General features: G+C 49.0%; 1 protein-coding gene across 1 annotated transcript in view; it reads left to right on the top strand.

Annotated features, from left to right (window-relative positions):
- LOC119464589 (steroid hormone receptor ERR1) overlaps window positions 1–21,772 on the top strand; it is a 133,651-nt gene that overhangs the window by 16,325 nt on the left and 95,554 nt on the right. The gene's annotated exons all lie outside the window — the stretch shown is intronic.

Below are 21,772 nucleotides of genomic sequence, written 5' to 3'. Positions count from 1 at the left end.
AACATGTTTGCATATTGGGAGCATACCAAGACTGTGAAGTTCACTAAGCGATGAAATATCACAGTGAACTTTCATACCACAACAGAGACTTCTATGTGCATTGTAAATTACTTTGCATGTGTGCACCTCTAGTATTATGTATGCGCATAAATTTCCCGGCTGATTTATTCATGAAACGGTGCGAACTTATGCCAGCCTCGGGCTTCTAGTTGTCATCCAGCTCGGCATTTTCGCCTTGGATCTTGACACTGTCCCGAATATCTATCCATACGTTATCCCATGGCAGTAGCAGCATGGGGAATAAAAACACAGCTGCCTCGCATTATGTCAAACTTCTAGGGACCAAATATTTTTGTTTCAAGAATCTGAAGGAGAATAAATATAGCGCCAAACAGAATCGTATGCATACTGCATGTTTGCATGGATCATCAGCCTATATTTATGCCCACTGCAGGACATATGTATCCATGTTTGCATGGATACATATGCACAACTAAATACACACACATTCTTGCACTCAAAACACTTTTATGACCAAAACAAGTATGCAGATTTCTTCGTCATTTTGAATTGGTAGCTGCCGGGAATATGCAGCCGACAAGACATGCGTGAGAATGTCTTGGCTTAGTCTGCTCTATTAGTTCTTATTCCCTCTCCCCTTCCTGTTCCAATAGGCCTTCGAGCCATCCCACAATAAATACATTTTTATCATCATCATCATTAGTTCTTGCAACGGCATCCTGATCCCTCGGAAATCGAAACCTTTAAATCAATTGGTCATTCTATTATAATTCAGAAGTTCCTGTTTCAAATTGTGCTGAAACCTTTGCGTGCTGACCAAGATTCTCCATAATTGCTTGAATTAGCTGGAATTTTTCATTTTGATTAGGCTACATATGTCCAATTAGCAGTGGCAGCCTAACATTGATAATTTAAAATTAGGTGATATTGGTTAATCAAGTACTAAATGACGTGCTACCTCTACTCTGAACGTTGGCCAGCCGTGTCGCGAATCTCCTATCTTTAGTAGCAGACAGTCGCTGCTGGAACACCCGGTATGCACCAACATCCTGTGTCTTTCTTTTTTTAGTGCGATAGCAATTATATGGACACTCCAAAGTGGATTTCTGCCGTTGCTGTCGTCGTCGCCGTGAGTTTCCGTATGACGTCAACGGCGATTAAATCGTCGCCGCGCGCCGTATGCTGTATGTGCGAGTGAAAGGGCGCGAGGGACGCGCGCTTTCACGGGGAGCGAACGCACGGCGGAGAGCAAACGCGCGTTCTGCGCCGTGCTCCATGAAGGGTTGCAGAAAGTGTCTCTTTCCTCCTTTACAATCACCATATATATATATATATATATATATATATATATATATATATATATTGCAAGGCATTTGTTTAGGGTTAGAGGTAAAATCGTAAACAATTTCGAGATCGGTACAATTACATTTTTAAAGTGTTAAATAAATACTCCTCCTGGCGCTTATAAGGCTAGCGGAAAACTTTAGCTCATTATATATTTCCAAAGTAATCTGTATGCTACCTCCACTTTATCTTGCAGTGGTTTTTTGTGCTGTTGTAATTATTAACCGTTAAATGAGAACTTAAAAATATTTTAGAAGTTGTAGAAACACTTCCAGACGCTTGCATGTAAAAAAAAAAGTATATGGTACTTAGCAAGTATGAAGGTTGGGAAACGCATGTTAAATTTGACCCTAAGTTGGTCTCGGCTACGCCGGACTTCGCGTCGTCGACATTGTGATGACGTCATGATGGGTTGTAAAATAAATTGACGCATTTTTATACTGTTAACAAAAGAGAAAAACTAAAAAAAAAAAAAAAGACAGTCGTTACCGTTCTAGCGTTCAAGGTGCGCCGGGAATCTCGGGGGCGACGTGCGGGGATGTGCGTCATATCCGCCAACCAGTAGGCGCACACGTCGTCTTTTAAGGTTAATAGTAATAATAAATCGGGACAGTTACCAGCCCCGCAGCATCGTCAAGATTGCTTCGATGGCCCACGTACTAGTACTCAATTATAACCAATTTAGCCAAACTGAAACTTCGTTGCATTTGGAGTGGCCACGTTCATCATCATCAGCCTATATTTAGGTCCACTGCAGGACGAAGACCTCTCCCTGCGATCTCCAATTACCCTTGTCTTGCGCTAGCCTATTCCAACTTGCGGCTGCAAATTTCGTAACTTCATCACTCCACCTAGTTTTCTGCCGTCCTCTGGGACTGCGCTTCCCTTCTCTTGGTATCCATTCTGTCACCCTAATGGTCCACCGGTTATCCATCCTACGCATTACGTGGCCTGCCCAGCACCACTTTTTCCGCCTAATGTCAACTAGAATATCGGCCATCCCCGTTTGTTCTCTGATCGACACCGCTCTCTTCCCGTCTCTTAACGTTAGGCCTAACATTTTCCGTTCCATCGCTCTTTGTGCGGTCCTTGTACTCGAGCTTCTTTGTTAACCTCCAAGTTTCTGCCCCATATGTTAGCACCGGTAGAATGCACTGATTGTACACTTTTCTTTTCAACGACAGTGGTAAGCTCCCAGTCAGGATTTGGCAATGCCTCTGCCGTATGCACTCCAACCCAATTTTATTCTTCTGTGAATTTCTTTCTGGTGATCGGGGTCCCCTGTGAGTAATTGACCTAGATAAACGTACTCCTTTACAGACTCTAGAGGCTGCCTGGCGATCCTGAATTCTTGTTCCCTTGCCAGGCTATTGAACATTATCTTTGTCTTCTGCATATTAATCTTCAACCCCACTCTTACACTTTCTAGGTTAAGGTCCTCAATCATTTGCTGTAATTCGTCCCCATTGTTGCTGAATAGGACAATGTCATCTGCAAACCGAAGGTTGCTGAGATATTCGCCGTGGATTCTCGCTCCTAAGCCTTCCCAGTCTAAAGAGCTTGAATACTTCTAAGCATGCAGTGAATAGCATTGGAGACATTGTGTCTCCTTGCCTGACCCCTTTCTTGATAGGTAACTTTCTGATAGGTAACCCTTTCTTGATAGGCCACGTTACCTGCACTACACTAAAATATGAACAACGTGTCATTTGCGAAAACGTAGCATTTAGCGCTGACAATGTGAAACCATTCCAAAAAAAAAAAAAAATGCAAGCTTCTCTTAGCGCCAAGTTGACGAACATTAAGAGACATAAAAGTAGAATAACGTATGTGTACAACGCGTGCCAAACGGTTTCGTGTATTACAGTGCGGAAAATCGGCAGTTCTGTGCGTGAGATAACCGTGCCGTGCTGCTCGCGACACTACGTGGCGCCTCGAGCGGCGCCGCATTAAAACGCCGCATCTGTCAGTCAAGGGCCCCGGAATGGCGCGCTCGGACTGGCGCGATAGTGCAGTGAAAGCTGCCGTGCGACACCGAGGGGGAGGGGGGGGGGGAGAGAGAGAGAGTAAGAAAAGCCGTAGGGTGATAAGGGAACATTGTTAACCTTGGAAATCCCGTTCGCTCGCGTTCTGCCGCGCTTCAACCGTGTACGGAATCTTTTTTTGCCGAGTTTCTCGCGCCTGTGATTTCCGTTTGTTGCGTCAGCAGACTCGGCCGGCTTCCTTACGCATGACTCAAGGGAAGGACATCTCTGCCGAATTTTCCGTAAAGTTTGCGAATTTAGGCTCGGTATGCGATTTTGCGGATGTTTCGTCAAGTTTCGCGAAAAAGAAAAAAAAAAATGAATTGTGTTCGGCGAAAAAGTTTCGATGGTCGACCTCCGTGGAAGCTTGACACCGGAGGGGTACCCGATTCGAGAAAGATTTATTTGTACAAGTTTCCGAAGGCAGGCGAAATCGTCAATGTGATCTTAAAAACACCGGGATGCTTGGGGCAGTTTCTCACGTTTCACGCTTGCTGCCGCTTGTTGTGCTGAGTCTAAGGGTAAATAATCGTTAGGAAAGTGCGTGTCCATCATCTGCAAAATAGGCGTGCTCGAGGCAGACTTCAAATTTTTTTCTTTTGCTTAAAACTTCAAAACTGTTTGTTTCTGTTGCTGCTTGCCACGTAAGGGGGCGCAGACCTCGTCAAGCCTGATGGATGTTTTCTTTTGTTTGCATCCATTGCGGTGGTCCAGTTGTACGTACTGTAATAAAACTTGATTGATGCGATTGAATGCATAATACATTAAGGGAGAGGGGGGGGGGGGTTCGAACAGGCGCACACAGGCTAAACTTGTTCAGCCAAGTCACCAATTCAGCTAGTTATAATAATATAATCGGTATCAGATCATCTTGAAAAAAAAAAAAGAAAACACTCCACAAAAAGCAGTGTGGCCGTGTAGAGTTGCAGCGTCCCTGTTGCCCACTGTCTTTTTGTGTTTTGTTTTTTTGCGCTGCCCTCCTTTTCCCGATGATAGGCTTTACCACCTGATTTCAGCCTTCATGTCTAGGCTGCGAAGAAAAAAAAAAGAAAAAGAAGGAAGTGGTGGCATCTGTTTTTTGCAACATTTGTTCTCGCATTGATATAGGTTTCTCGCACTTAGAAGGTATACGTACCCGTATCTCATTCTCGTGATAGCCTTGCAAAGAGAGTCGGTATTGCACGCAGTCGGGAAATTCGTCTGCAGAACGATGTATTCAGGTTGCGACGCGTCTACGTATGTTATGCTTGGAGGACTACACTTTGAGCGGTAGAATCTGACGTTCTCTAGCGTATATAAGCTATAGCGAGAGATTTTGACACACGCGTATACGCATTGTTGTAGCGCAGGTACGACAACGTGACGTCGGAATCCCAACTTTATCTAGCTCAAGAGATGCGCCGGCTCGAGAACTGTACCGCCCAGTGTTCGTCGAAGAGTGAAGAAAAACTATATCCTTGAAGGGTTGCTTTGTGCGCGAAGTAGAAACGCTGTATTTTCAGGAGGCAGGTGTTTTCGGCTCGTATCGAAGTTTCTCGGAGAGTCCTATTTGTCCAGCGAGCGTGCGACGTGTAATATATCGTACCACTTGCTAACGGCTTCCAATCGCTTCATGTAGTAAGATCAGATAATACCTAGTGAAGACGACTCGGTGGAAGTGGATGCGTCCTGCGTTTGTTGCCTCTCGCCGCCTTGTTCCGTGCAACTCTGCATGCATGTTTGCCCTAATGCATTCGCAAGGATAGATTCCTTCCTCCCGACAGCGTTAGCGATAAGCGGCCTGCTTACGCAACATGTAACGGCGCGGCATGTTTACCCTAACGACTTAGCAAGGATAGATCCGCATGCATCGTTTTTGCACCTCCTCTTCAGCCGGAGGAGGACGGCGAGGAAGCGCTTCGAATCGAGGACTGTTTGAGGGAGAGACGGGGTCGACCGCGGCTAGTCAAACTGCACCGCGCGATATCGAGCTGCACCGTCAATCCCGGTGCGGAAGGTGTCAAAAAGAAAAAGGAAAATGGCCGCCGATAAGCGAGCCGCGTTAATGGCGGCTGCCGCTCGGTTCGTGGTACTCTCCTCGTTCATGGGGATGTGGCCTCCGCTCACTCGCGCGCAGCTATCTCGTCACATTCGCGTTGCCTTTTCGTTCCGCCGTTGTCGGCGCGAAGCATTTGGTTTGCGGACGGTAAGGCTGATAGAAGAGAGGCTTCCTCATTTGTGGATGGTGCGGTCGCATCGCGACACACTCTTGTGGGGATGGGTGTATTAGCGTCTAGTCCCCCCCCCCCCCCTTTTTTTTTTCTTTCTTTCTTTCTTTCCATCGGGGACATGTCTGTTTAGCGCTCGTTTCTTTCGCTGCCGTAATCGGCGCGGTGATATTTCGCGGTCGGTATGTAGGGCGAGAGCAGCTGTACGCGCTGTCTGTAATTAGCATCGAGCCTATATGCACACGTCGCGGTCGGGTTGTCCTCCCGTGAAGTACGTGAATATAAGCGGCGGCGGCGTCGATCCAGCCAAGCGAGAACGCGCTTTGTCGTCGCGTTTTCGCCCGCTGCGGGAGAACGACACAGCAGCAATCTCGTGCGCGGGCAGTATATATTTCACACCCGCCGCGGCGTGAGCGCAGCTCTGTCGCCGAGCGCGATGTCGCGGCTTCGATTCGCTGCCGCGACGCACGCAATCTCATGTAAATGCGAGAACGCTGCGAGTGCACGTGGAAGAACCGGCCCTGTTCGCACTTCTAACAGATACGCTACACGCGCCACCGTGCGGTCTTTCTTCGAAGCCGTATAAGGGTGACGCGGTTTCCCGGCCCATACGTCGCTTCCGCCGCGTTTCAGCGCTCTGCGAGTTGGCGACAAACGATGGACGGGAGGAAAAGATAACAGCACGTGCAGTGTGACACAATACACAAATCACGCAACATTAGTGGGGGGAGAAAAAAAAAACGAGGACACCCAAGCACTTTTGAGTTGTGAATGCGAAAGCATTAATGTCCAGTTGAGCGCCGCTGTGCGGTCCTTCGAGTTGTGAAACTCCTCGTGGGCAAGCGAGCGCGTTTGGACGCTTAACCATCGCCTGCTTTAGCCTAGTGGGTAAGACACTCGGTTTCTGCGCATAGAGTTGTAGGTTCGAAACTCGCTATCGCCAACGTTTTTCCTTTCGAACTTATTCTGATTTTTTTATACATTATTTTTTTATAGCGATTACCGAGGCGAAGTTAGAACGCAGGCCAGAGCTTGCGCCGACAAGGAACGCGCGGATAACACAGGCTTCCGAGAGCGAGGGTGACGTGGCGTCGCGGAGATGCCCTCTCCCCCTCACGCAACATCTCGTGTTGCCTTTCGCCCGCTCGGCTCCGTCGGTCGAGGCACGCTCGTGACGTGGGGTTCGCAGCCAATGGGAATTTAGGTGCGGTTTCGCTGCTACAGACGCCGTCGGCTTTTTCGCTCAATGAGCCAGTTGATGCTTTCGAGGCCCGTCAACATGTTCGGGCGTCGCCCGCTTAATATAGCCCCTTCAGATGCTGTTTACGCAGCGTGCTCGTGCCACTGCTCCAGGGTTTGTTGTCTTATTCCACAGCTGGCTGCGTTGCCGCTTATTATTCCAGCGTAGAATTTCACTTCTGTCGTCGTAATGGGGAGGCCGCGTTTACGGGGGTATGAGCCATTCATAGTCTTACGTAACGGGCAGATTTAATTTTGGAGCAATTTAATTTCGAAGAATGGCAAGCTGGCAATGGTGGGCGAATGCTGCTAACCACGCCGCCGAGCAAACTCGAGACATCGAACGCAAGCGACAACGGCGGACTGCGGGCATACCGTTAGTGACGTCGTTGTCTCCGTCGCTGCCGAACGTGTGTGCAACCTCATAATTGAGAAATACTTTAATGAGCCCTCGGGACTAACCGAGTGGTAAGCACCGGGGCCGCACGTTTCACCTTCGCTGGTTAACCGTCTTCACGGAGTGGAAGGGCCGACGAACTTTTTTTTTTTTCAGTGTGTTGTACCAGGCATAAATTTCAAGTGCTTCGATAGGTGTTTATCAAGCTATACTAGACTTGAAATAGTTGATGTTCTCATATCTGATGTTCCTGTAGTGAGTTTTTGCATTACTGTAAAGTTGCTAAAACTCACTAAAAATTGAGAATTCTTTATCTATTCGGCAGCTGCACACTTTTTATGATTCTGAAGATGCAACAAATGCGGTGAAAGTAACTTTTCTATCAACGAAATTGGCGTCTGAAAGGGATAGGGCAAACGCCTCTCTTTTGGTCTCACTATACAACGGGTGTCGTGGTCTCGGAGTCCGACGTCAAACTGAGGGTCGCTCTGTAGCCTACGCCACCGGTGGGTCTTTCGTAACGGGTAGCTGGCCTATACGCTATACCGGGGCGTCACACGGAGGCTTAGCGGGCCCACGCCGTCGTCCGAGCTGACTTGACGGCGGTTTTCTTCGTTCGTGAAGAGTACGAGGTCGAGAGGTAGGGGTAAACGGAACAGGGGGTGTATCTACATGGAAGAGGCAAACTTATTTTACAGGACAAGGGGATGCTCGTACTGGCCGGAGTACGGAGCGCAGTACATCGTAGCATAAGAGCGCTACTACAACTGAGCAGACTGCATCGTTCCCTCAGAGCACCAGCTACATGTCAGAGCAGATGGGAGAGTCCTCCAGATGAGCCGCAAACGTCCGCTTGAATGCCTTCCGTCCTGCTTACAGATCGCTAGGCCCGAGAAACTTGCTGGGAACACCTTCCCCCCAACCGGAGCCTCGAAAGTCACCGGAGCTTCCTCCTTCAAGGCCAGTGTATAGCACATAATCACTCCGGCGCCTTTATTCCCCAAACACACCTGGAAAAGTAGCCTCGGGTATGGTGGCTAGCAGCGGCCATAACGAAGCGGCGTAGAAAGTGTCTCGCCATGGTGTCGCCGCTGGCCTTCCCCACGGGACGTGTTTTCAGCCTCCCGAAGCGATTCGTCGCAGGAAACGAGAAGTGGCTCGAAGGCTGTCGCTGTCCCCGCTGGCCGATCGTAACAAACGTAACGGCATCGTGCCACAAGCCATCGCCCTCAAACTCGCGCCGTTAAAAATGCGCCGCTGTTCCACTTACTTTTCTTTTTTTTCGAAGGAGACACTCTTTTATGCATTGAATCACAAGAGTAACTGGAACGCCCGCGTTTTTTTCATTCCAAGTGGATACGTCTTGCAAGCTGCACCGCGGCTACAATTCGTGAATTACGCGCCGTAAATTGTTTAAATAAGAAGTCAATTGGTACTTTTTTTAATTAGCTCAGCATGCGTTTCAATTTTTGTCGCGCGCGTGCCGCAGCCTTCCGCCCCATCGTCCCTGCTGGACCCTGTCCAAACTTTGATGGCGTCGCACACGTGAAAGGCGCTCGCTCGCGTGACCGCAGTATGGTTCGCGTTTCTCTCGCCTCTCTCGCTGAAAGCGGCGGCCGCATTTCCTCCGCTCGGTCCACTCGAGCCAGCGTTTGTGCTTGCCGAGTGCACAAAACTGGCGTACTGTATACAGTGACTGAGGGGCAAGGGAGGGCAGTGAGATAGATAGATAGATAGATAGATAGATAGATAGATAGATAGATAGATGAAAACTGCGCGTGTTACAAATGACCGTGATCCTTTAATTCTTCCTGCGTGTTGAGATGTTCTGAGCCTTGTGAATGGTACGTGTCGCAATTGCCTTGATCGCCTAGCTGTCGTGCGCCTGTTCGCCTTCGTGATTTTGCCATCATTATTAGTAAATTTTTTTTTCCACCGCAACGCTTTGCGTGTCCAGTGCTCATCGTGTATTGTACGTTCACGAATAAGCGGGGAGCGCGCACGCATACCAATCGTGAGACGCTCACGCGCGCGCTAGCTGGCGGACTGTATAACGTACATACACATACATGCGCTCATGGGAACCTACACATGAATACACATTCATACGCAAACATGCGTTTACGCGCAGGAACTTAACTGCGCACGCGCTGTAGCAACACATCCGCGCGCGTTATATATACCTACACCCACACAAACGGATTCACTCGTCCGCCGTGCGCATGCGTCGTAATAAAATTATGTTTTTTTTTTTGGCACGTAAATTCCCTCCTCTCTTACACCCCCTCCCCCTTTCCAAATAAATAAATGAAATAATAATTACCGCGTCCACGCACATGCTCACTTTCATTTCGTGCTCCCACATCATTTGTAACGTGTTTTTATAAGCCCGCACGGTATACTTGACCTCAGCAGAACGGGACAGCGCGAAGAGGCTTGTTTTGCGGCGAAATGGGCTTCGCAATGAATCACTACGACGACAGGGCCGGAGTGCCTTTTCCGCTTCGTGACGCGTTTTTTCGCTTCCTCTGGCGTGATTCGGATAGGCAGCTCGTAATTTACTTCATTGTGCGGGTGTGCGTGCCAGCTGATGTGGGGTATAGGTTGCACAGCAGAGCTCGCCCCCCCCCCCCCCCCCCCCCTTTTTTTTTTTTCTTCGTGCGTACACGGCGATGCGTTATAATGCTATACGAGGTCTCGTCTCGTATCGCACGGGCTAGCTGCAGCTGCTGGATTATCGCTTGCCGGCACAAGTTGTCGCTCGTTTGCGTAATGGTGGTGACGATGCGTGTTTGTTTGTTCCAGTGTATACGCCTACATATCTGTTCGCGTCTCTTTTTTCCTCCTCCTCCTTCTTTTTGGCAAGACCGCGCGTTTTCTTTTTGCTGGTTTCCTTTGGTTGGGTTTGGTTTAGCAGCGCTCGGTTTGGTGCGTGGTTTGTATTTCCCGCGACGGCGTGGCCGTTTTGTATATAGTTAGCGTCCTCGGCAGTGGGGATGCCGCACTTGGTGGAAGCCGAGTTATCGATTGCTCTGCTGAAGGGGCAGTGCTTAATGGTATACAGAGGAAGTCGATAATTAGTCCTAGCTGTAATAATAGATTGACACCTCGTACGCGTATAAGGGCGGGCGCTCAATTTGGCTGGGGTATATCGGCTGTCGCGTTATTGTTCTGAAACACTTCTCCTGTATATATATATATATATATATATATATATATATATATATATATATATATATATATATTGTAACGATGTTGACGAACACAGGTTAAGAAAAACAACAATATTTAATAAGGGCGAACCTGTGCCCACGACTAAAAGTCACTGCGGTCGTGAAGAATGCCCGGCAGTCGCGTTCTAAAACTGGCGTTCCACCGTCTTCTTCTTTCTCCTCGAGTCCTGCCTCGTGCGCGTGGCGCATGCGAGCCCGGTCCAACCGGGTGCTCGTGCCACGAAGAACGCTGCCTGTTGCTGCTGAACAACACCACGGCACGGCGTGCACAGTGTCCAATACGAAGGGCGCGCAACTTGAATGTGGCCAAGTTGTCGCGGCATTATCCCCCTCCTTAACGCATCGGCCCGATGCGTGAGAGAAAGTAGTGGTTCCTGTGAGCTCTCACTTTTTTTTTTCATCATCTCTCGTAGTAGGGTTTCATGCGGACGATATGTACAACTTCCGTGGGGTTGCGCCGTCTTGAGCTCTCGTGTCCAGCGGATTTCACTTCGTAAGTGACGTCGCTTATACGACGAAGTATTTCGTAAGGGCCGAAGTAACGGCAGAGAAGCTTTTCCGACAGTCCACGGCGTCGCACTGGGGTCCATATCCACACCTTGTCACCGGGCTGATAATGCGCATCACTACGTCGCTGGTTGTACCGGCAGGAGTCTATGCGTTGTTGGCGGCGTATTCGGTACCTTGCCATCTGTCGTGCCTCCTCGGCTCTTTGCAAGAAATCATCTAGGTCAGATGAGTTATTGTTTTCTTCGTCTAACGGCAACATAGCATCCAGAGTTGTGGTTACTGCTCGGCCGAAAACAAGTTCAAATGGGGCAACTCGTGTTGTTTCTTGAGCGGCCGTATTATATGCGAAGGTGATGTACGGCAAAATTTCGTCCCACAGCCTATGTTCCACATCGACATACATCGAAAGCATGTCAGCCAGTGTTCTGTTGAGACGTTCAGTTAAACCGTTTGTCTGAGGGTGGTACGCCGTAGTTCTCCTGTGATCAGTATGTGTCATTTGCAACAAGCATTTCATTAGGTCCGCAGTAAAGGCTGTTCCACGATCGGTAATAACAACTGTGGGAGCGCCATGCCTGAGCACGATATTGTTAACAAAGAATTTTGCAACTTCGACAGCCGTTGCACTGTACAGGGAATCAGTTTCTGCGTAACGAGTCAGATAGTCCGTGGCCACAACTATCCACTTTTTGCCTAAAGATGATGTTGGGAAGGGTCCAAGCAGGTCCATACCGACTTGTTGGAATGGGGCTTTTGGTGGCTCTATTGGCTGGAGGAGGCCTGCTGGTTTTACGGACGGAGCCTTGCGCCTTTGACACTCGCGGCAAGTCTTGACATAGTGCTGCACGGATGCTAATAACTTAGGCCAGTAGTACTTCAGACGAATCCTGGCGAATGTACGGCTCACGCCCATGTGTCCAGATGAGGGTTCATCGTGACATGCACGCAAAATTTCTTCTCGCATAGCTGTGGGTACGACAAGTAAAAACTTTGTCTCGCTGTTCTCGAAGTTTCTCTTGTAGAGGACACTTCCTCGCAGACAGAACGAGGATAGTCCTCTAGAGAAAATACGCGGGAGTTGAACGTCGAGTCCCTCCAGGCGCTGTATAAGTGGTAGCAATTCCGGGTCATCTCGTTGTTGCTGAGCGATTTGTGACGCGTGAACAATGCCAAGGAACGGGAAATCATCTTCTTCTGACACCGTTGTCTCGACTGGTGCGCGTGACAAGCAGTCGGCATCGCTGTGTTTCCTCCCAGATCGGTATACGACAGTAATATCGTACTCTTGCAGCCTAAGGCTCCATCTTGCTAGTCGTCCGGATGGATCCTTGAGATTCGCCAGCCAGCAAAGCGAATGGTGATCACTGACTGCTCTGAATGGTCTACCATAGAGGTAGGGTCGAAATTTACATATTGCCCAAATGACTGCTAGACACTCTTTCTCGGTTGCCGAGTAGTTTGCCTCTGCTTTCGAGAGCTTACGGCTGGCATAAGCAATTACTTTCTCTTGGCCGTTCTTCCACTGCACTAGTATGGCACCGAGGCCGACGTTACTCGCATCGGTGTGAACTTCAGTGTCGGCTGTCTCATCAAAATGGGCAAGGATTGGAGAAGCTTGCAGGCGTTTCCTTAGCTCGTCAAAGGCGTCTTGCTGTTCGCTTTTCCACATGAAATGTACATCTTCTCTTGTTAGTATTGTAAGGGGCTCCGCAATCTTTGAGAAGTTTTCCACAAATCTTCTGTAGTAGGCGCATAAACCCAAAAAACGTCGCACTGACTTTTTGTCTGTGGGTGTCGGGAACCTCGCAACGGCTGCTGTCTTTTCCGGATCTGGCCGAACGCCTTCAGCACTGATGACGTGTCCGAGAAACCGAAGTTCATTGAAGCCGAATTGACATTTTTCCGGCTTAATTGTCAAGTCTGCGGCGCGAATAGCTTCTAATACTAGTCGCAGTCGCTCTAGATGTTGGTCAAATGTTGCGGAAAATACAACCACATCATCCAAATACACTAAGCACGACTGCCATTTCAATCCAGCGAGCACAGTGTCCATCATTCGCTGGAACGTTGCAGGCGCCGAACAGAGGCCGAATGGGAGCGCTTTAAATTCGTAGAGGCCGTCAGGGGTTACGAATGCTGTCTTTTCACGGTCCCGCTCATCCACCTCTATTTGCCAATAACCACTCTTGAGATCCAGGGAGGAAAAAAACTTTGCACATCTGAGCCGATCTAAAGTATCGTCGATGCGCGGCAGGGGGTATACATCCCGCTTAGTTACGCTGTTCAATTTACGGTAGTCAACGCAGAATCGAAGTGTGTTATCTTTTTTCTTAACGAGCACTACGGGAGACGCCCATGGACTGCTGGAAGGCTGAATAACGTCATCTGAAAGCATCTCCTCTACTTGCTTCTTGATGATCTCTCTTTCTTTGGGTGAAACTCGATACGGGTGCTGGCATACTGGCCTTGTGGCGTCCTCTGTTATGATTCTGTGCTTTGCAACAGACGTGCGCCGTACCTTCGATGAAGTAGAGAAGCAGTCAGAAAAATCCTTTATCAGGTCATGTATCTGTTTCTTTTCGGCTTCTGGGAGTCTTGGGTTGACGGTAATTGATCTGTCGACACTGCAGGTTCCTGGCAGAGCAGTTGACGTTGTCGTTAGGCTGCATAATTCGGTCGCTACACAGAACTCGTGGAAAAAGGCAATAGCTGTTCCTTGTGCGATGTGTTGGAATTCATTTCCGAAATTCGTAAGAGCGACATTTGCACGGCCATTGCTTAAGTGCACAAGACCCCGAGCCACGCAAATACCTTTGTTCAAAAAGAGCTCTATGTTTCCATCCGCTATGCCTTCGCGGTCGCAAAATATCTCATTCTCCACAAGAACCATTATACTGCAGCGTGGCGGCACAGTTACATCATCATCAACGACGCGGAGTGCAGCAAGACGTCGCTCCTCCGATTCTTCCACAGGTATAGCTTGTTTTGTCGAGAAAGACACACTGGACCGACGTAGGTTAATTATGGCGCCGTTAGCTTGTAGAAAATCCATTCCCAATATAAGTTCCCGTGAACATTCTGGGAGTACAATAAAGTCAGAAACATAAGTGAAGCCTTTTATCGTAAGTCTTGCGGTGCATCTGCCAAGGGGCGTGATAAGATGACCGCCTGCCGTACGTATCTGCGGTCCAGTCCACTGCGTCACAACTTTTTTCAGGTTCTTCGCCATGTTGAAGCTTATTACCGAATAATCAGCGCCGGTGTCGACTAAGGCATTCAGCTCGCATCCGTCTATTATCAACCGCAAATCTGATGTAATCGTTTCGTTCCTGCACCTGTTTACTGGAATTATCTCGTCATCGTACTGGAACCGTGTTGGAGGATCTTCGAAACTCTGGTTATCAGCGGCCTCACCTCCACAGGTCGCTTGCTTCAGTTTTCCTGGTGTGGGCTTGGTGAACGACGCCTCGACAATCTTGGAGACGCGCGTGGGCTAGGCGATCGGTAGCGCATGGGCGACGGTGACCGTGATTCATGTTGGCGAGGAGTAACGGGGCTTTGGCGCGTGGACAAGTATTCTTCGATCTCTACTGGCCGTTCACCGTTTCGCGGGCATGGTGCACTTAAGGGAAAACCTCTTAATCCAGCTTGACGGTACGGGCAGAACCTATACAGGTGACCCGCTTCTCCGCAGTGAAAACATAGAGGCCTGCGCTCCTGGTCACGCCAGACGTCACTTTTCCGGGGCCTTTGTTCCACAAAACGAGGTGCACTACGTGCTGGAGGCGGATAGGCAGCCGGTGGTTCCAGCAGACGAGGTGCACTGCGTACTGTCGGCGGGTAGGGAATGGTCGTGGCAACTGCTCCACTACTGTGTACCGCAGGTTGCCTGAGTACGTCGGCGTACGTTGGGGTGCGCCGCATCGGCTGTGGCTCACGCTCTGGACTCCGTATGGCCTGCCTCAGTTCGTCCCTGACAACGTCGACGATAGATAGTGCAGTTGGTGTCTGAGGTGTCTTCAACTTGTTGAGCTCTTCTCTGATCACTGACCGGATGAGCTCCCGCAGGGCTTCAAGGTCATTCGGCACGCCTCCAGAGAAGACATGGGCAGGTGCACAGCTTGCCTCCCGGTTGTATTGCCGAGCCCGCTGTTCCAGCGTCTTTTCGATGGTCGTTGCTTCGGCTCTGAACTCTGCGACGGTGCGCGGTGGGTTGCGGACGAGAACTGCGAAGAGTTCTTGCTTTACCCCACGCATGAGATGGCGAAGCTTCTTATCTTCACTCATGGTGGGATCAGCACGCTTGAACAGGCGGGACATGTCCTCGATGTACATCGCCACGTTCTCGTTTGTGAGCTGGTTCCTAGCTTGAAGGGCAATTTCCGCCTTTTCTTTACGATCCGTGCTGGCGTATGTTGCTAGCAGTTGTCGTCGAAATTCCTCCCAAGAGGACAAAGAGGGTTCGTGGTTCTCATACCACGTTTTTGCGAAGTCCTCCAAAGCGAAATATACGTTACGGAGCTTCTGTCTCTCATTCCATTCATTAAAGCTTGCCACTCTCTCGAACAGTTCCAACCAGTCTTCCACGTCTTCGAACAAGTCGCCATGGAATGTTGGCGGCTTGCGAGGTTGGCTTACGACCAGCTGTGCCGGTGTTACCTGGCTAGTCATTGTGGCGGCGTCCGTTGTCCGAGTTTCCCTTGGCGTGAAGAGAAGAGGGCCGAATTCGGGCGAGTCACCTCGAAGACGGCGGCTGGTCCGCTGGTGCACAGGTGTCAGTTCCACGGGATGGACTCGCTGGTGGTCGGGGCTACGCTGACTTTCGTTCGTGGGGCTTCGACTCATACCCCGCACCTCCACCAGAAATGTAACGATGTTGACGAACACAGGTTAAGAAAAACAACAATATTTAATAAGGGCGAACCTGTGCCCACGACTAAAAGTCACTGCGGTCGTGAAGAATGCCCGGCAGTCGCGTTCTAAAACTGGCGTTCCACCGTCTTCTTCTTTCTCCTCGAGTCCTGCCTCGTGCGCGTGGCGCATGCGAGCCCGGTCCAACCGGGTGCTCGTGCCACGAAGAACGCTGCCTGTTGCTGCTGAACAACACCACGGCACGGCGTGCACAGTGTCCAATACGAAGGGCGCGCAACTTGAATGTGGCCAAGTTGTCGCGGCAATATATATATATATATATATATATATATATATATATATATATATATATAGTGTTTTTGCTGGCTGAGTGTCATACATAGCCGTACCGCTGCTAAGCACGAGTTCGATTATTATTATTATTATTATTATTATTATTGTTATTATTATCATTGTTCCTGTTTTGTTGTTGTTGAAAACATTCGTATATACAATTGAAAGACAGAAAGACAACGCAGGGAGCAGTCTAGAGACTGCCACCGGGAATGGCACAGTTAACGCCTTCTTACTCTTCGGGAAGGGAATGATGCAGGCATACACCGCGCCCCCAACCCTCCCTCCGGAGCGCTGCGCGCGACTGGAAGACGGCGCGCTTCCATCCCGCACTTGGGTGCGCGACATTGAGCCGCGATCGCCGGTTCACCCGCGCACGCTTTCACTCGCACGTAGAGCGTACGGCGCGCGGCGACGGTTTTATCGCCCGCGCACTTTACACGGAACCTCACGGCGACGACGACGGCAGAAATGCGCCTGGAGGGTCCATATAATTGCTATCGCAATAAAATCCAATAATAAAGCAGGAGTTAGCCAGATATTCGATCGTAGGTACAAAATTTCGCCCGCGAATACTGAATTGAGTCACGTGATTACTGTATATGCCGTCAAGGGCACCGCATTCGGCGGCGCGGCTGCTCTTGCGTGTGTCTCACGTGCGTGCACGTATACTCTTACATATCCTTTGCCGGTTTGTTGTTAGGCTTAGCGTGTCGCGTGCGCTGTGTACGGTCCAGTGAGCTGCTAATGCTCTTCCTATTTTGCCATTCGGTCGTGCGTGTTATACGCGCACGCTATATATGCATTTGGCCCTCAATCACTTTCGCAAACAAAAGGGGGATGCTCTTTCTCATCGCATGCGTTGCGTTTGTTTTTTGTTGGTTTCGTGTTTCTCTCTCTCATGTACATACACCACACAGACACGCACACACTCTCGTATGTTCTACGCTTCTTGGGTTGTCCTGGGATCGCCTATTTGTCTTTCTCCGTGTTTGTCGAGCTTTCACGTATGTATACATATACGGCTTAATTATAGCTGCTCGTTCCCCGAAGTGCTTTCGAAGACACATGCATCCTCATATAAGACACCTTGTTCATTATACCGAGTGTTTCATCAAAATTTTTTAAAGGTTATGCCTGTTGCAGATAGCACAATTCTAGTTCATGAGCTGGTTCTACTCGAAGAGGCGGGCGGACATGCACGAAACTTGAAATGCATAATGGACAAAAATGCACTAATTAAGTTTTTAACTGATTACCTTATGGCCCATATTGCAATTTACAAATTATAGCCGTGGAGTCCGGTCGCCTTGCGAGCTCCACGGCTAGAAGGACCGGGCTCCTCGGCTAGAATTTGTAAGTTGCAATATGGGCCATAAGGTAATCAGTTTAAAACTTAAGTTGTGAATTTTTGTTAATTAGTTCATTATGCGTTTCAATTTTTTTGTGCATGTCCTCCTCTTCGGGTAGACCAGCTCATGAACTAGAATTGTGCTATCTGCAACAGGCATAACCTTTTAAAAAAATTAGATAGTGTTCGCTGAAACACCCTGTATATGCACATTGTCTTCTTTAATCTTTCTTTCTGGATGAACTTGGAAGCTATTATACCGATTATATTTGTCCCGGGTATGAGGTCGCGGTGCACGTCGCGCGGTACACGGATGTGGTTTACTCATGTTCTTGTCGACCGCGCTTTCGAGAAACTTGACGCTAAATTGATCTAGACCTCTCCGTTGTCACAGGCGGCGGAAAGCAACCTTGGAGTGTGTTTTCGAATTCCTCGGCATTGATTGTGTGAACAGCCAGGCTGCAGCAGCAACGCGGCAATGTATAATATAAATATAAACACGTATAGTTCTATCTTCAGCTCTGCATTTATGCAAGGAAATGCAGTTTTTTTTTTTTTTTTTTTTTTTTTTTTTTTTTTTTTTTTTTACCATCGTGAACATGAGGAAATCGTTACTTCTTCCACGTAGGCGGAAATGCAGCTTTTGACATCTATACATGGGATAAATGAAATGCATTTCACTTTCGTAGCATACCAGTTGAGAATATGAAAACAATATTTGAAAAGCGATTACGCGTTATTCCGGTCGGAGGAGGCTATACGAATGTCGCTCAATTGACAATCTTAATACCATATTTAGCTTTCAAAAAGGGGAGCGCAGAAATGGCGCGGAATAAAAGGAGACCGAGACAGCAAAGGCGTTCGCTTGCAACTGAGTTTGTTTTGCGAAACAGACCACCAGGAGTGTTACTGCGCGTCCGCTGACGTCGAATGGATGGATGGAAAAACTTTATTATGGTCCATTGGGTCGCTGACGTCGAATATTTTGAATATTTAAAATTTAAAGAGGTCGCCTAACCACAACCACCACCACAACAACAAATACAACAAACAGCAGCGCATGCGCAGTAGCGCTCCTGGTGGTCTGTTTCTCAAGATAAACTCAGTTGCAAGTGACCGTCTTTCCTGTGTTGGTCTCCTTTTTTTTTTCCGCAGCACTTCTGCGCTTCCTTTTTTTTTTTTAAAGATATGTCAAAAACCAACTAGCCTAACAGCTTGCCATTCTAAATCCACATTTAGCGATTCAAATAAAGCGCTAATGGGGCTTCAATAAATTGTCATATAAACCCACTAGTGCTCGCAGCGAAGCTTGGTTATGTCTTATATAGCATCCTTCGAAGCGCTGCTGGAGTGGATCAGTACGACCTGTATGATATGCTAGTGTAGTCTGTTTTTACTCGGTTTTTAGGCACGAAGCGATTGGTCAATGTTTACCCCGTTTTGACGTCACTGCACCTCCCTTTCCCGACCATCGGAGTTGCGTAGTTTCGCTACACACTCCTCCCCTTCTCGCCAGCAGCACCCTTTCCACATTCCGAGCTGCACTGTGACGTCACGGAGCACGTGCCTTTCTCTCGGGCTTTAGCGAGAGCGCAGAAAAATCTGAGGGTAAGAAAGGGTGTTGAAGGATGTGCGTCGTGGCTGAAGGAAACGAGCAAAGCAAGGGTATAGGATGGTGGAGAGGGTGGTTGAGTGAGGAGGGAGAAAGGGAAAAAAAAAAAGGTTACCCCTGGTTTGCTACTTTACGCGCGCATAAACGTGAACACCATTTGCTTAGCTATAGGAACGTGCTCACAGTAGGCGTGCTCACACTTTCATCTAAATACGTCATAGAACATAATACAAAGAAAGAAACCAGAAGAAAAAGTTCCACAAACATGCAAAATTTGGGAATCGAACCCACGACCTCTCGGTCCGCGACGATAGATCGCCGAGCGTTTAACCCATTGCGCCACAAACGCATTCGCAGAGAGCTACACAGACGCGCCTTATATATCTAACACTCCTCCGTGTACCCGCGCTCTTGCTCGGGGCGGTGCCGCCGCCTACGAGCAGAAAAGAGAAGTACTGCATTATGACACTAAAGCCCGGGATACATGGAGCGAACTTTCTCCACGAACTTCACGCGTCAAGTAACGACGCGGCGACACGACGCAGGATGTTTGCTGTGTTGCAATACATGCGGCGAACGCCGCCGCGCGTTGGCCGCCGTGTTGGCGGCGGTCCCGGCCGCCCGCTTCGAACTGAATTTGGCGTTGTCCTTGTAGAATTCACTTAGTTGGAAGCAAATGACTGCGTAAACGGCTTTCGCTTAGTCTCAGGCCGCTTCGACGACAGAGTATTATGGATAACCTTGAGTAGTTTTCGAGATCGCTTCTCGTTTCGAACGCGTCTAAGCCTAGCGAAAGAAATATCCGATGCCAACGTCATCTATCGGGGAAGTCGGGAGATAGGCATGACGACAGCATGTGGCCTCTGAGATCAGAAGATTTCTGTTGAAGGTTGTTGTAGAGAGCTTGCACTGCTTGTCTGTTTCCTCGCAGATCAGCGGATATGGGATGTACAAATACAACGCGATTCCTGAGAGATCATACTAGGAACTACTCAATCGGTGCAGAGACATGCAGACACGGCAACACCAACGCGATTGCAGACGACGCGAAAAGGCGCGCGCGCGCGAAACACCAGCATGCATTGCGACCGGAACTAGTGCCTCCTGATTGGCTGTCGTCCACCGCTGCGCGCTAGACGCTTCCGGCGGCGGCGTTCGCCCGACGAAAATGTTTGGACAGGCAGATCGGCTGCGGACGGCAAATTTCTTGACGCCGGCCGTCGGACGTTCGCCGCCCGACGAAGTTCTTCGCTCGGACGCCGGTTATTCGCTCCATGTATTCCGGCCTTAACGCGCACCGACAGTGAACGCTTCGGTGGTCTCAGCACTACGACGCCTCGATGCCAGCATTCGAAGGGACGCTGGCATCAAGAAGCACTACCAACGCCACCTAGGTGGCGTTCACCGTACTCAGCACAGCGGAGCGTGGCCTCCGCAATTAGCTCTGAAAATGTTTCTGAAGTTGATCGCGGAGGCTGCAATTACGACGCGCTGTACGCGCTGATTTGACTCGGTGACGATTCAGTTACGTGCTTTGTCTTGCGCGTTGTATTAGTGTGTCAGTTACGTGCTTCGTCTTTCGCGTTGTGCTAGCGTGTGCAGCGTAGTGCAGCTTCCATATGCACGACGGTTGCTCATGGTCATCGACGTTGGTAGTCGTGATGGAGGAGACGTGCCACCAGGCGTCAGCGTGGGTGCATCAACGCCTAAGGGCGCTTTAGCCACAAAACACCAATAGACATTATATATCAATGTGCAATAAACATTACACTACTTCTGTGAAGACACGTTTCACTTTCGTGTTCTATACCGATTCCTATATTTAAAGGTTGCCTGTAGCAGATGGCACAATTCTAGTTCATGAGCTCGAAGAGGCGGACATTACTTGCAAAAGAAACTCAAATGCATGATCGACTAATTAACAAGCGTTCACTAATTAAGTGTTTAACTAATTACCTTTCGACCCGTATCCCGGGCCACGGCGGCCGCATTTCGATGGGGGCGAAATGGGGGCGAAAACACCCGTGTACTTAGATTTAGGTGCACGTTAAAGAACCCCAGGTGGTCCAAATTTCCGGAGTCCTCCACTACGGCGTGCCTCGTAATCAGATCGCTGGTTTCGGCACGTGAAACCCCATAATTTTTAACCTTATGACCCGTATTGCAGATTTACAAATTCTAGCCGTGGAGCTCGCAGGGCGGATCCACTGGGAACGAATTCTGAGGATGACACCAGTTTTTTTTTTTTTTTTTTTTTTTTTTTTTTTTAGCGAAGCCTTCCCGGACAGATTAAATTTTTGCAAATAGTCCGTCTCGGCGACTACGGACCGCAGGAGCGAGGTGAAGAGTCTTGTCGAGTTTTGGAGCCGAGTTTTGAAGAGTCTTGTCTTGGGGGGTAAACGGTATTTTCCGCGAAGGAAGCCGCTCCGTATCACTAATTCTGTGCAGTGCAGTGGAGGCTGCGGTTGCCTCAGCCTATCAAAAAGGCTTGAAAGGCTTAACTTATTCCTTTAATATCCAATTATTATGCCATTATGTGACATTATCCGCCTCTGATAGCCCTCTGTGAAGTCCCGACTGGATAAATGCTTCGCGGAAGTATCGATATAGCTCACAATGGAGCGAGCCT

This window comes from Dermacentor silvarum, chromosome 9 (assembly GCF_013339745.2).
Source record: "Dermacentor silvarum isolate Dsil-2018 chromosome 9, BIME_Dsil_1.4, whole genome shotgun sequence".
NCBI lineage: Eukaryota > Metazoa > Arthropoda > Arachnida > Ixodida > Ixodidae > Dermacentor > Dermacentor silvarum.
This window is presented reverse-complemented; position numbering and strand designations above follow the sequence as displayed.